We start from the raw sequence: 13,078 nt of genomic DNA, 5'->3' as shown, positions 1-13,078 counted from the left end.
AGCTCAAATTGTCCTCGAATCCGGACTATTGCGAGCACCGACGAAGGCTGCTGCTATGAGGTCGGACATGAGGTGGCGCTGTTGCGCTTTATCGTGACTTTTTTTTTTTTTTTTTTTTTTTTTTTTTTTTTTTTTTTACCTGGGCTGCCGTCTCCTTCACAACGGACCATGTAGCGATCTCTAGAGGAGGAACACAGTAAGCAGACCAGCAGCAAGTGCAGCTTTTACAGCTTCGGCAGAGGTTTCCTGCTGGCTGGTGCACGGTGAGTCCCGGAAACCTCAGTTGCCCGCAGACTTCCCCTTGTGGGGAGCCCGCCCCAACTCCATCCTTTGCGGGCAGCCACGCCCCACAGTGGGAAGGAGGGACTGAAAAGCATTTCCTTGAGGCTGGCACACCTTGTCACATCCAAACCGATCATTTTCTAACCCCCCTGGCTGGGCCGGTTCCATCTGAGAGCAGAGTGGCCGGAGGAGGGACACGGTAGCGAACTGGGGTTCAGGGGTAGGGGGGGTGGGAGGTGGATAGCTTGGGCGTTTGGGAGGGAAAGGGGGGAGAAGGCCAAGAGTGGGAAGGTTGTGAGAGGCGGTTCGAATTTTATCTGAACGGGCAATGATCACCAGGTGAACGAACCTGTATTTCTTTGGAAGGAACATCTTGTGGATTTTGACTTTTATGTTTTTATGATTGTACGATGTGATATGCTGTTCCGTGTTGACCGGATTTTTGCTTTCTTCTGAATTTGTCTTCTCTTTTTCTGTGTCTCTTTCCCTCCTACCTACCTGTCAATGTCATCCCCATTTGTCTCCTTTTTCCCGTTCATTTCTTTTTTGAAAAAAGATTTTTTAACATTTATTATTGAGAGACAGAGAGACACAGAGCACGAGCAGGGAAGGGGTAGAGAAAGGGGGAGACACAGAATCTGAAGCAGGGTCCAGGCTCCGAGCTGTCAGCACAGTGCCCAACGCCGGGCTCGAACTCACCAACCCTGAGATTGTGATCTGAGCTGAAGTCCCTCGCTTAACTGACTGAGCCACCCAGGCGACCCTTTGGTTTCTGTGACTGTGGCGTCTTTCTGTTAGGAATCCCCATGCCATCTGAGTTTCTCAGACGTTTCAGACCAAGCTTTCTTCTTGCTACTTAGCGAGAACCATCAGTGGTTGTGGAAATCAAGCACCAGAGCTCCTGTAATGTGCAGCTCACACACACAGTGAAATGCACCTGGAAATGGTGACTTCGACCTGATTGACCCTCCTCAGTACTCCTAACACTCAGCGAGGGGCCATCTGGGTCTTTCAGTGAGACATGGGGAGATACCATTGATCCTTGAACATCCCGGGTTTAAGTTAGGTGGGTCCACTTATGCATGGATTTTTTCAATAAGTACAGTACAGTACTGTAAATGTGTTTTCTCTTCCTTACGATTTTCTTAATGGTGCTTTCTTTTCTTTAGCTGACTTCATTCTAAGAATCCACTGTATAATACGTATGATATGCAAAATATCGTATGCATACAGTGTTGCTCGATTGTTTATGTTATTGGTAAGGTCGACTGTAGGCTATTAGTAGTTAAGTTTTGGGGGAGTCAGAAGTTTTACCCCTGTTTTCTGCTGCACAGGGGATCGGTGTCGCTAAACCCTGTGTTGTTCAAGGGTCAACTCTACGGGCATACTTTGGAGATATTGTGGGTTTGCCTTCAGACCACTGCATTAAAGTGGAATTAATATTGGAATGAAGTGAGTCAGATGAAATTTTTGGTTTTCCAGTGCAAACAAAAGTTATGTTTAGTCTGTACTGTAGCCCGTTAAGTGTGTAATATGCCTACAAAAGTCATGTGTATACCTTAATTAAAAATTCTTTCTTTCTTTCTTTCAAAATGTTGATTTATTTTTGAGAGACAGAGACAGAGTGTGAGCAGGAGAGGGGCAGAGAGAGAGGGAGACACAGAATCTGAAGCAGGTGCCAGGCTTTGAGCTGTCAGCACAGAACCTGACGCGGGGCTCGAACTTAACCGCGAAATCACAACCTGAGCTGAAGTTGGACGCTTAACTGAGTGAGCCACCCAGGCGCCCCCCCAAATACTTTTTTTTTCTAAAAAAGGCTGTCATCTGAGCTTCCAGAGAGTCATAATCGTTGATGGCAGACCACTGTAACGAATACAATAATAATAAAAAAGTTTGAAATATTGTGAGAATTAGCCAAAATGTGACCCAGAGACACGAAATGAACAAGTGTTCTTGAAAAAAAAATGCAAAGTTGCTACAAACCTGCCATTTGCAACAAAACAAAACAAAACAACCTGCAATACCTGTGAAGCGCAATAAAACAAAATGCTTTAGGACCACACGCCTGTGTTGCTTCTGTGAAAATCATACACTCTTTCTTTAGTGCCTTCACTATTAGCTTGCTAGGGCTGCTCTAACAAATGGCCACAAATCGAGTGGCTTAAGCACAGAAATGTATTGTCTCACAGTTCTGGAGGCTGAAAGTCTAAAATCAACAGCCATGTTGCTTCTCTCTGAGCGCTGGGAGGGAAGGATCTATTCCAGACCCTTTTCTTTGGCTTGTAGATGGCTGTCTTTATGTTGGTATGGCATTCTCCCTGCATATGAGTCTGTCTTCAAATTTCTTTCTTTTTATTTATTTATGTATTTATAATGTTTATTTTGAGAGCACGTGTGCGTAATTGCAAGTGGGGGAGGGGCAGAGAGAGGGAGAAAGAGAGAGTCCCAAGAAGGTTCCGAGCCACCTTTTGAGACAAAGAGAGGGAGAGAGACAATCCCAAGCAGGCTCTGTGCTGTTAGTGGAGAGCCCGAGGCAGGGCTTGAACCCACAAACCGTGAGATCATGACCTGAGCCAAAACCAAGAGACCAACGCTCAACCGAGCCACCCAGGTGTCTCCAAATTTCCCCCTTTTTAAAGGACATTGGTCATATTGGATTAGTGCCCACTTTAATGACCTCCTTTTATGTCTCTATTCCCTCTGTTAAAGACTATTTCCAAGTAAGGTCACGATCTGCGGTATTAGAAGCTAGGACTTCAGTGTATGAACTTTGGGGTGCACACTTCGATCTGTAACAGTTCCTTGTTCTTTCATTATGTACATACTCAGAGTGAGTTGAGTGTCACATAGGGAGTTTTGTGATTCTACGGCTCTGTTTTATTTTATTTTTTTAATTTTTTTAATGTTTATTTCTGAGACAGAGAGAGACAGAGCATGAATGGGGGAGGGTCAGAGAGAGAGGGAGACACAGAATCTGAAGCAGGCTCCAGGCTCTGAGCTGTCAGCACAGAGCCCGATGCGGGGCTCGAACTCACAGACTGTGAGATCAGGACCTGAGCCGAAGTCTGAAGCTCAACCGACTGAGCCACCCAGGCGCCCCACTACGGCTCTGTTTTAAACTGAGGGTGTTAGTTTCCTATTGCTGCGGTAACAAATCACCCCACAATTTGGTGGCTTAAACCAACACATGTTTTTCTTACAGTTCTGGAAGTCAGAAGTCCAAAAGGGGTTTGCATGCCTTCTGGAGGCTCTAGGAGAGAATCCCTTTGCTTGCCTTTTTTTCAGCTTCTAGAGACTGCTTGCATTCCTTGGCTCAGGACTCTCTTCCTCTATCTTCAAAGCCACGTCAAGTGTTTCTCACAGTTCATTTGCCGGCAGTGACACTTGTGCCTTTTTCTTCCATATTCAGGGTCTTTATGATTACATCAGACTCACGGGCTAATCTAGAATAATCTCCTCATTTTAAGGTCAGTGGGTTAATTCCATCTGCAATCTTAATTTCCTTTTGCCATTCTAACACTATTAAAAACTAACATATTCGGGGCACCTGGGTGGCTCAGTCGGTTAAGCATCCGACTTTGGCTCCGGTCATGATCTTGCCGTTCCCGAGTTTGAGCCCCACATCAGGCTCTGTGCTGACAGCTCAGAGCCTGGGGACTGTTTCAGATTCTGTGTCTCCCTATCTCGCTCTGCCCTTCCCCCACTCACTCTTTGTCTCTCTCTCAAAAATAAATAAACATTAAAAAATTTAAAAAAAGAAACTAATATATTCATAGTTCTGGAGATTTGGACATAGATGTGTTTGAGGGGCCACTGACAGCCACACTGAGCTTTGAATAACTGGGTTTTCTTTATTGGGTTTATTGTCCTGTTTTCACTCTGAGGGATCAGTGTTTTGCTTGCTATGTGTAGCAAGGAACTTTATATCCCTTTTATAAGAGAAAACCAGCATCCTGTCTAGTGATAGAGCTAAAAATGTGTTCCCATTGAGCAGAAACCTGGGTAGCATGATGCTTCTATCGAATACTATTAAAAACGACTCCCCATCCCTTGTACTTTTAGCATTACAACTTAATTCTTTATACCCAATTAATTTGTATAGGTTATTTTTTTGATAAAAGTGTCTTTCTAGGGGCGCGTAGGTGGCTCCAGGCAGTTAAGCGTCCCGACTCTTGGTTTCAGCTCAGGCTATGATCTCACAGTTCGTGGGTTCAAGCCCCTCCCTGGGCTCTGTGCTCAGTCTCTTTGCATCTCAAAATAAATAAATAAACTTAAAAATAATTTCTTTCAGCTCCAATGTTATTTTTATAGGTGAATTTAGCTGTGTATTTATCGAACAGCCGTATGAATTTTGACATGTGGGCGGACGCTGCTTTAGGCAGAAGAGACATAGCAATGCAGAAAGGAGCTGGGGTCCTAATTCCCCACCACATCCCTGGCTTTAGATGTGGCTACTGCTCTGTGCCTATGTCTGGGCTGTACTAACGAAGGACCTAAGGAAGGAAATTGCCATGCCCTCAAGGAAACTACCAACTGTTTGGGAAGAAGCAGATAATAATAAGCAAGCCAATGAAGCACTGAGTCAGCTGGTTCAATGCTCTATATTAGCATATCACCTCTTGGACATGGTTTCTAACTGGGAAAAATGAAAGTAGAAGGGAATGAGCACACACATACCAAAAAAAAAAAAAAAAAAAAAAAGTGGCTGCTTGCACAGACATCAGCGTAGACCGGAATGAGTCCTGTCCCAAGTCCAGGGACCTGAAATCTGGTTTAAGCTCTTGCACTCTTTTTGCAAGCAAAGAACAAGGGACTTACTTCAGTGTCCTTCATTATTATTATTATTTCGTTATTATTATTGTTATTATTTCCTCTCTTAACAAATGAAGGGTTGAGGTAGACTGGGAAACCTCCGGGGAGTCTTCCAGGCTTAAAACAAAATGAGTCTTTTATTTTTGAATTTCTCACAATTTCTCTGAGTTTCTGAAGCAGAATAATAATGAGGGGACAGGTTCGAATTCAGCTGGGGAGATGGTCACCTCTGGGCCAGAAAGGAAACTGGGGATGGGGTGCAGGGGTTTCTATCCATCCCTTGACTTCAGCCTCCTTTCCTGAAGGTACTCTTACCCGTTCAGCTCAGGTGGCCTTCACTACTTTTCTCCTGTCTACAAGGCCAGCTGAATTGGGCGGTGTAGATTCCTGCCGCCTCATGTTGTGAACGCCATTTCCTAAGGGTGAGTTTTCAGGGAATGGAAGGATCTCCCTAGGCTCATGCCTCCTTTAACCCTCATCAGTCTCTGTTGTGGCCCGACTTCTAAGAATCGTCGCCACCCACAACTCAGCCAACCATCAAGTCAATACAGCTAATTCTCAGTAATGGCCATGATCAAATCAACTTGAAGACAGTGATTGCATGTTTCAAACCTGCACTTTTAAGATTTTTATGAACTAAATTACTGGCAAGAATTATAAATGAGAAAGGAAACCTGTTTTAATTTTCCTTCTGTTATAGCCTCAGCCATAGTAAACTGCCCCATCAGTATATATTTGTAGAGCAGTGGTTTTCAATGTTGGCAGGTAACAAAATAGAAATACAGTGCTATTTCCAGAATACTGATCTAAATTAAAATTATGACATGTATATAATTCTAGGCTCTGTCAGAAATCTACTAAGAACAAATTGTAGCAGATGCTGTAGGGTAAGGAAAAAAAATATGTTTCAAACTGTACATTGTGGCCATAGGTAAATTTCAATAATACACATTTACACAAAATACACAATACACAATACACAATTACATTTACACAAAATACACAATACACAATTACATTTACACAAAATACACAATACACAATTACACAAAATACACAAAATAATACTCATATTTTAAGCCAATTAGCTTTCTAGAGAACTCTTCCAAGTTATTAGCTTGTGTCTCATCAGTTTTTTTTTGTTTTTGTTTTTTTAGTGTTTATTTATTTTTGACACAGAGAGAGAGAGACAGAGCATGAGCAGGGGAGGGGCAGAGAGAGGAGGAGACACAGAATCTGAAGCAGGCTCCAGGCTCCGAGCTGTCAGCACAGAGCCCAATGCAGGGCTCGAACTCACAGACCGTGAGATCATGACCCGAGCTGAAGCCAGACGCTCAACCGACTGAGCCACCCAGGTGCCCCATTGTCTCATCAGTTTTGAGTGATTTAGCCAAATGCACTGTATTGTTGGGTAAATGCAGAGTTTTGTGTTGAACAACTCTAGGAGACACCATTTATTTTCTATTCATATTATGCTATCAACTCAATGTTGAAAAACATCTGCCAAAGACGATAATTTGGAGTTTGGAGAAATTGATCCCAAGCTCTTCTTTTCTGACAGAACTCTCTATCCAAGCCACCCCCGGTTTGTGTCCTTTGGGTCAACTTCTCCAAAGTCCCTCTTACGTCAGATGGGGCTGTCTTGCCTAAGTGCTCAGTCCAGGCCTCAATCTAGTGCTCCTTCTGGCCAGTTAGAGACTAAAGCAGCAGGAAAGGACTTGATTTATCTGAGTAGTAGAAGTGACAGGCTTGCTTCTGGTTCAAGGAAGGAGGAGGAGGCGTAAGAGAATGCCAAATATTTACCTCCATTACCTTGTTTTCCATCAGATACATAATCAGATTCCACAAATCCAGCCAGTCTGGTCTGAGGCTGTCCTGCGTCCTACCTCTGTGGTCCTTCCTCATAGGTCTCCATGCCCGATTCCTTTAGCGTTGCTGGGGGCTGATCATTAAGTGTGCGTCAAAATGAATTCCGGCAGAGGAAGAAGAAAGAAGCAGAGTATCCCCTAAAATATTCATAAAGCCTGGAAGTGCCAACAATTAAAAAACACAGCCAGAATGGGAAGTCTCGAGTCTTCAACTTGGGGCATGCATGGGGTAGAGATTTCCAGAGGCTCGTCCAGACACATAAAGAGCCCAAAGACCTGGCAGGCAGAAGAAACTATGAAAGCATATGCACATTATGAACTGTACAAACTGGGATCTTTTTCCTTACCCTCATCCCTCCAAACCCCAACTGGAAAAAAGGGGGATCAAATATCCAGCCAGCCTTATGAAGGGTGGAAAATTGTAGGGAAGGAGCACTAGGTGGAGATTCAAGACACATGAGAGTAGTCTTAGCCTGAGTGTTAACTGGCTGTTTGAAGATACCTCAAACTGTGCCTGAGTTTGCTCATCCATAAGTTATGGAGCTGAGGGTTTTTTTTGTTGTTGAGTTCAAAGGGCTCTTCCGGTTGTTTAGGATTCTGTGGCATTGGTGGAGCACGTGTTGCATTTCAGAGTGTGCTGGTCAGGCAGAATAAGCAATGGAAGGCAGGGTTGCTGTTTTCATTGTTTCTGTAGCAGCGAGTATGGCCCAGAGGAAACAGCAGTGGTTACTTAATTTGCAGCATGGGAATAGAATGGCTTTTGGGGGGCGCCTGGGTGGCTCAGTGGGTTAAGTGTCCAACTGCAGCTCAGGTCATGATCTCACACTCCGTGAGTTCGAGCCCCGCGTCGGGCTCTGTGCTGACAACTTGGAGCCTGGAGCCTGCTTCAGATTCTGTGTCTCCTCCTCTCTCTGCCCCTCCCCTGCTCATGCTCTGTCTCTCTCGGTCTCAAAAATAAATAAAAACATTAAAAAAAATGGCTTTTTGATATTGAGAGTCGAGATTGTTGTATCTTCATCCCTTCTTGAAGCCCAGCCATCTCTGCTACCACCAAGTGACCTTGATTTCACTCCTTGTCCTTGTCCTTGTCCTCACCCACATTCCACTCTTAGGATGAGTTAATAATGGATTCATGATGAAGGGGTTTCATATCCAATTAGGTCTCTGATTTATCTTCTGACCCTAAGCGAGTCCCCTTTTCACTCAGACCTTAGTTTCCACATAATGGAGTTGCTAAGGTAGCCATGGATTATTCTGCACTGGTTTTCTATTATAAAAATGAAGATGGGGCACCTGGCACTTAACTCACTTGATTAAGCGTCCGACTTCAGCTCAGGTCATGATCTCGCGGTTTGTGGGTTTGAGCCCCACGTCTGGCTCTGTGCTGACAGCTTGGAGCCTGGAGCCTGCTTCAGATTCTGTGTCTCCCTCTCTCTCTGCCCCTCCCCTGCTCACGCTCTCTCTCTGTCTCAAAAATAAATAAACATCAAAAAAAAAATTTTTTTTTTAATGAAGATGGGGCACCTGAGTGGCTCAGTTGGGTAGGCGTCTGACTCTTGATTTTGGCTCAGGTTATGATCTCATGGTTTGTCAGTTCGAGCCTCGTGTCGGGCTCTGCACAGACGGAATGGAGCCTGCATGGGATTCGCTCTCCATTTCTCTCTCTGCCCCTCCCCCACTTGTATGTTCTCTCTCTCTCAGAATGAATAAACTTTAAAATCTATCGATATATATAGATATATATCTATATAACTATATAACTATCTATATAACTATATAACTATATATAACTATATATCTATATAACTATATCTATCTATCGATATATAGATATATATCTGTATAACTATATAACTATCTATATAACTATATCTATATAACGATCTATAGATAGTTATCTATCGATATATATACATATCTATATATATTGATAGATAGATAACTTTGAGAAATATACCAACTCTATAGGATTGGGAAGAAAGAAATATTAATAAGCCAAATGTGACTTTATAATTATCTGTAAAGCATCACTTCTTCAGCACATCACATTTATCTTTCCAAGTCTGCTCTCCTTGGGCTGATATTGAAATTGATTATTTTTAATTCACTGAGTTAGCACTGACCATGGAATGGAGGCAAGCTGACTTCAAAACCAAAGTATGAGCTTACGTTATCTACAAACAGATGGGCAATAAAGATTTGATAGTATCAGCAAGGTTGCAGGTTGTGGGTTTATAGGTATTCAAAAACTATGTGAGATAAGTCACTCACCAAAAGGAGTTGAACGCTGGGCTAGAACTCTGTGCTAGATGGAGGTCCTTATAGTTTTACATGTGAGTTACAGGATTTAATAGTGGTATTAGGGACTGCTCCTTTGCGCCTTTCATTTAAGCTCAATCAATAACATTTTGGGTGCCCAGGGAACAGTGTTCTCTATAGGTTTGATGTGAAGAAGCATTTATGGATAGGAATTTAGAGATGTGACTCTGGGTACCAGAGTCCCACCAAATTCATGGCAATGTGAGGAATCAGATGAACTCGGGCCCGTCAAAGAAAATAAACTGGGTGCTGATGCTAAGAACTACAAAATGTGCTCTATAGTGTGTGCCTTTATCCAAACATGAGGAGGATCAGAAGTGGCCTTTTAGTATGCTATGGTACCATATATAAATAGCATGCTTGGCCAGACTCTAGGAGGCATGTATTGTCCAACCTGTTCTAGAATGGATCTTCTCAGAGACAGAGCATTCTGTGACATTGCCGAATCATACACAAATTCTGGTTTAACCTTTAGAGGCCATGGAACTGTTTGTCATCATCAACAACAAATGAGACTTGCACACTGAAAACTACAAAATATCATTGAAAAAATTAAAGAGGATCTAAGAAGACTTAATATCGTTAAGATGGTAGTACCCTCTCAATTGATCTGTACAGTCAATGTAATCTCTACCCCAATTTTTTTTACAGAAATGGCCAAGCTGATTCTAAAATGCACATCGTGACATAAGTGTCTTAAAATATCCAAAACAGTCAAAAAGAGAACAAAGATGGAGGAGTCATGTCTAATGATTTAAAAACTCACTAAGTTTTTTTTTTTTTTTTTAATTTTTAATGTTTATTTACTTTTGAGAGACAGAGCATGAACGGGAGGGGCAGAGAGAGAGGGAGACACAGAATCCAAAACAAGCTCCAGGCTCCGAGCTGTCAGCACAGAGCCCCACGCGGGGCTCGAGTTCACGAACCGTGTGATCATGACTTGAGCCCTAGTCAGATGCTTAACTAACTGAGCCACCCAGGTGCCCCTAAAAACTCACTAAGTTTTAAAACTAAGTAATTAAGACTGTGTACTATTGGCATAAAGATAGACATATAGACCAATGGAACAGAATTGAGGGTCCTGAAATAAACTCATACCTATGGCCATTTGATTTTCTTTTTTATTAAAAAAAAATTTTTTTTAATTATTTTTCTTTATTTTTGAGAGGCAGAGAGACACAGTGTGTGTGGGGGAAGGGCAGAGAGAGAGGGAGACACAGAATCCAAAGCAGGTTCCAGGCTCTGAGCTGTCAGCACAGAGCCCGATGCGGGGCCCAAACTCATGAACCATGAGATCATGACCAGAGCCAAAGTTGGATGGATGCTCAACCGACTGAGCCACCCAGCCGCCCGGGCCATTTGACTTTCTATATAGTGCCAACACAATTCATTGTGCAGATGCACTGGATATTAACATGCAAAAGAATGAAATTGATTGCCTACTTCACAACATTTGCAGAAATTAACTCAAAATAGGTCAAAGATCTAAATGTAAGATCTAAAATCATTATTCAGCCATAAAAATGAATGAAGTACTGATTTATGCTATAACATGGATGGGATGGTTAATTTTTTTAAAAAAATTTTAATGTTTTTATTTATTTTTGAGAGAGAGAGAGAGAGAGAGAGAGAGAGCAAGCAGGGGAGGGGCAGAGAGAGAGGGAGACGCAGAATCTGAAGCAGGCTCCAGGCTCCCAGCTGTCAGTACGGAGCTGATGTGGGGCCTGAACTCATGAGCTGTGAGATCATGACCTGAGCCGAAGCCGGACGCTTAACTGACTGAGCCAGCCAGGTGCCCCAGGATGGTTAGTTTTATGTGTCAGTTTGACTGGGCTGAGGAATGTCCAGATGTTGAGGAAACATGATTTCTGGGTGCCTCTGTGAGGATGTTTCTGGAAAAGATTAGCATTTGAATCAGTGGACTGAGTAAAGGAGATCTGCCCTTGCCAGTGTGGGTGGACATTATCCAGCCTGCTGAGGGCTTGAGGAAAGCAAAAAGATGGAGGAAGGGTGAATTTTCTCTCTCTTGAGATGGGACACCCATCTTCTCCTGCCCTCCACCATCGGAACTCCTGGTTCTCCTGCCCTTGGGCTCTAGGACTTATGCCCATGGTCCCCCGCTCTCAGGCCTTCAGCCTCACACTGAATTGTACTACCAGCTTTCCTGATTTTCCAGCTTGCAGACAGCAGGTTGGGGGACTTCTCGGCCTCTGTAATCTCATGAGCTAATTCCCATAATAAATGTCCTCCTATATATTTGTCTATATATCTACATCTTTATATCTTATTCGTTCAGTTTCTCTAGAGAACTCTGATTAATACAATGGGTGATCTTAAATGCATGCTAAGTGAAAGAAACCAGACACAAAGCTACAGATTGTATGATTCAATTCGTATGAAATGTTCAAAATAGGTAAATCCAGAGACAGAAAATAGGTGATTGCCAGGCGCTGGGGAGAGTGGGCATTGGGGAGTGACTACTATTGGTACAGATTTCTTGGAGGGGATGATGAAAATATTCTAAAATTAGATAGCAGTGATGGTTGTACGATTTTGTGACTATAAAAACCACTGATAATACACTTTAAAAAGGGTGAGTTCTTGGGGCCCCTGGGTGGCTCAGTTGGTTAAGTGTTGGACTTCAGCTCAGGTCATGATCTCACGGTTTGTGAGTTGGAACCCCACATCGGGCTCTGTGCTGGCAGCTCAGAGCTTGGAGCCTGCTTTGGATTCTGTGACTCCCCCTCTCTCTGCCCCTCCGCTGCTCACACTCTGTCTCTCTTTGTCTCTCAAAAATTAAATAAACATGAAAACAAATTTTTTTAAAGGGTGAGTTCTCTGGTATGTGAATTATATCTCAGTCAAAAAGAAAGCAATATTGAACGTAATTCTAATTTTGAAAAAAAAAAAAGAAAAAGGAAAGAAAAGGAAAGAAAAGAAAAGAAAAAAAAGGTTTTCCAGAATCTGCTAGGAAGATGATATAATGTCAGAAAATAGATTCCAAAGCCATACAACCTGGGAGTTCCAAATCCCTGTTACTAGCTGAGTGGTCCAGAGCAAGTTACTTTACGTCTCTGTGACCCAGAGGTCATTGGTGCCATTGTAACTATATGCCTACTAGGCTGTAATGGGAAGCAAAAACCAGTATGAAGGAAGCTGTGCTGCATGTAAGTGACGGTTAAAGAGGGGCAGAGCAGGGCAGGGTCCAAAGCAGATTGCTTCATTGGTTTATTGTCTGAACTCTGCTCCAGGCTGACTCACAGAAAGACACTGGGTGTAGTGGAAAAGGAGGAAGAGATAATATGGATCCAAGATACCATATCTATATTTAACCTTTCCTGGCCCTGGAAAAGATCCAGAACTATGTTAGGAGAGACACATAGAGGAGGGCACCAGAGCCAGGGATGATGAAAAGTATTGGATAAATTTTTTGTTGCTCAGTTTAAATAAATATTAGACAAAAATGTTGAGGGTTTTCCTCTGGTTTCAGACAATAAACTTAAGATTTTGTTCTCTTGTCCTGTCTCTACTGGGACCTTGCTTCATCTTTCAATTGAAAATGAGATCAGACAGGGGCACTTGGGTGGCTCAGTCAGTTAAGTATCTGACTCTTGACTTAGTCTCAGGTCATGAGCTCATGGTTTGTGAGTTCAAGCCCCGCATTGGGCTCTGTGCAGAAAGCATGGAGCCTGCCTGGGATTCTCTCTCTGTCTCTCTCTGTCCCTCTCCTGCTCATGCACTCTCTCTCTCTCAAAATAAATAAATAACCTTTTAACAACAAAAAAAAAGATCAAACA

The 13,078-nt window shown here is 42.9% G+C and overlaps 1 protein-coding gene across 1 annotated transcript in view; it reads left to right on the top strand.

Annotated features, from left to right (window-relative positions):
• The first annotated feature begins 393 nt into the window (after positions 1–393).
• Positions 394–13,078, top strand: part of STYK1 (serine/threonine/tyrosine kinase 1) — a 44,726-nt gene continuing 32,041 nt past the window's right edge. Inside the window, exon 1 of the mRNA XM_042945809.1 lies at positions 394–481. The gene's annotated coding sequence lies outside the window, so the exon portion shown is untranslated. The remainder of the gene's footprint in view (positions 482–13,078) is intronic.

This window comes from Panthera leo, chromosome B4 (assembly GCF_018350215.1).
Source record: "Panthera leo isolate Ple1 chromosome B4, P.leo_Ple1_pat1.1, whole genome shotgun sequence".
Taxonomy (NCBI): domain Eukaryota; kingdom Metazoa; phylum Chordata; class Mammalia; order Carnivora; family Felidae; genus Panthera; species Panthera leo.
The sequence above is the reverse complement of the archived record's forward strand: the minus strand, read 5'-3'. Positions and strand labels throughout refer to the sequence as shown.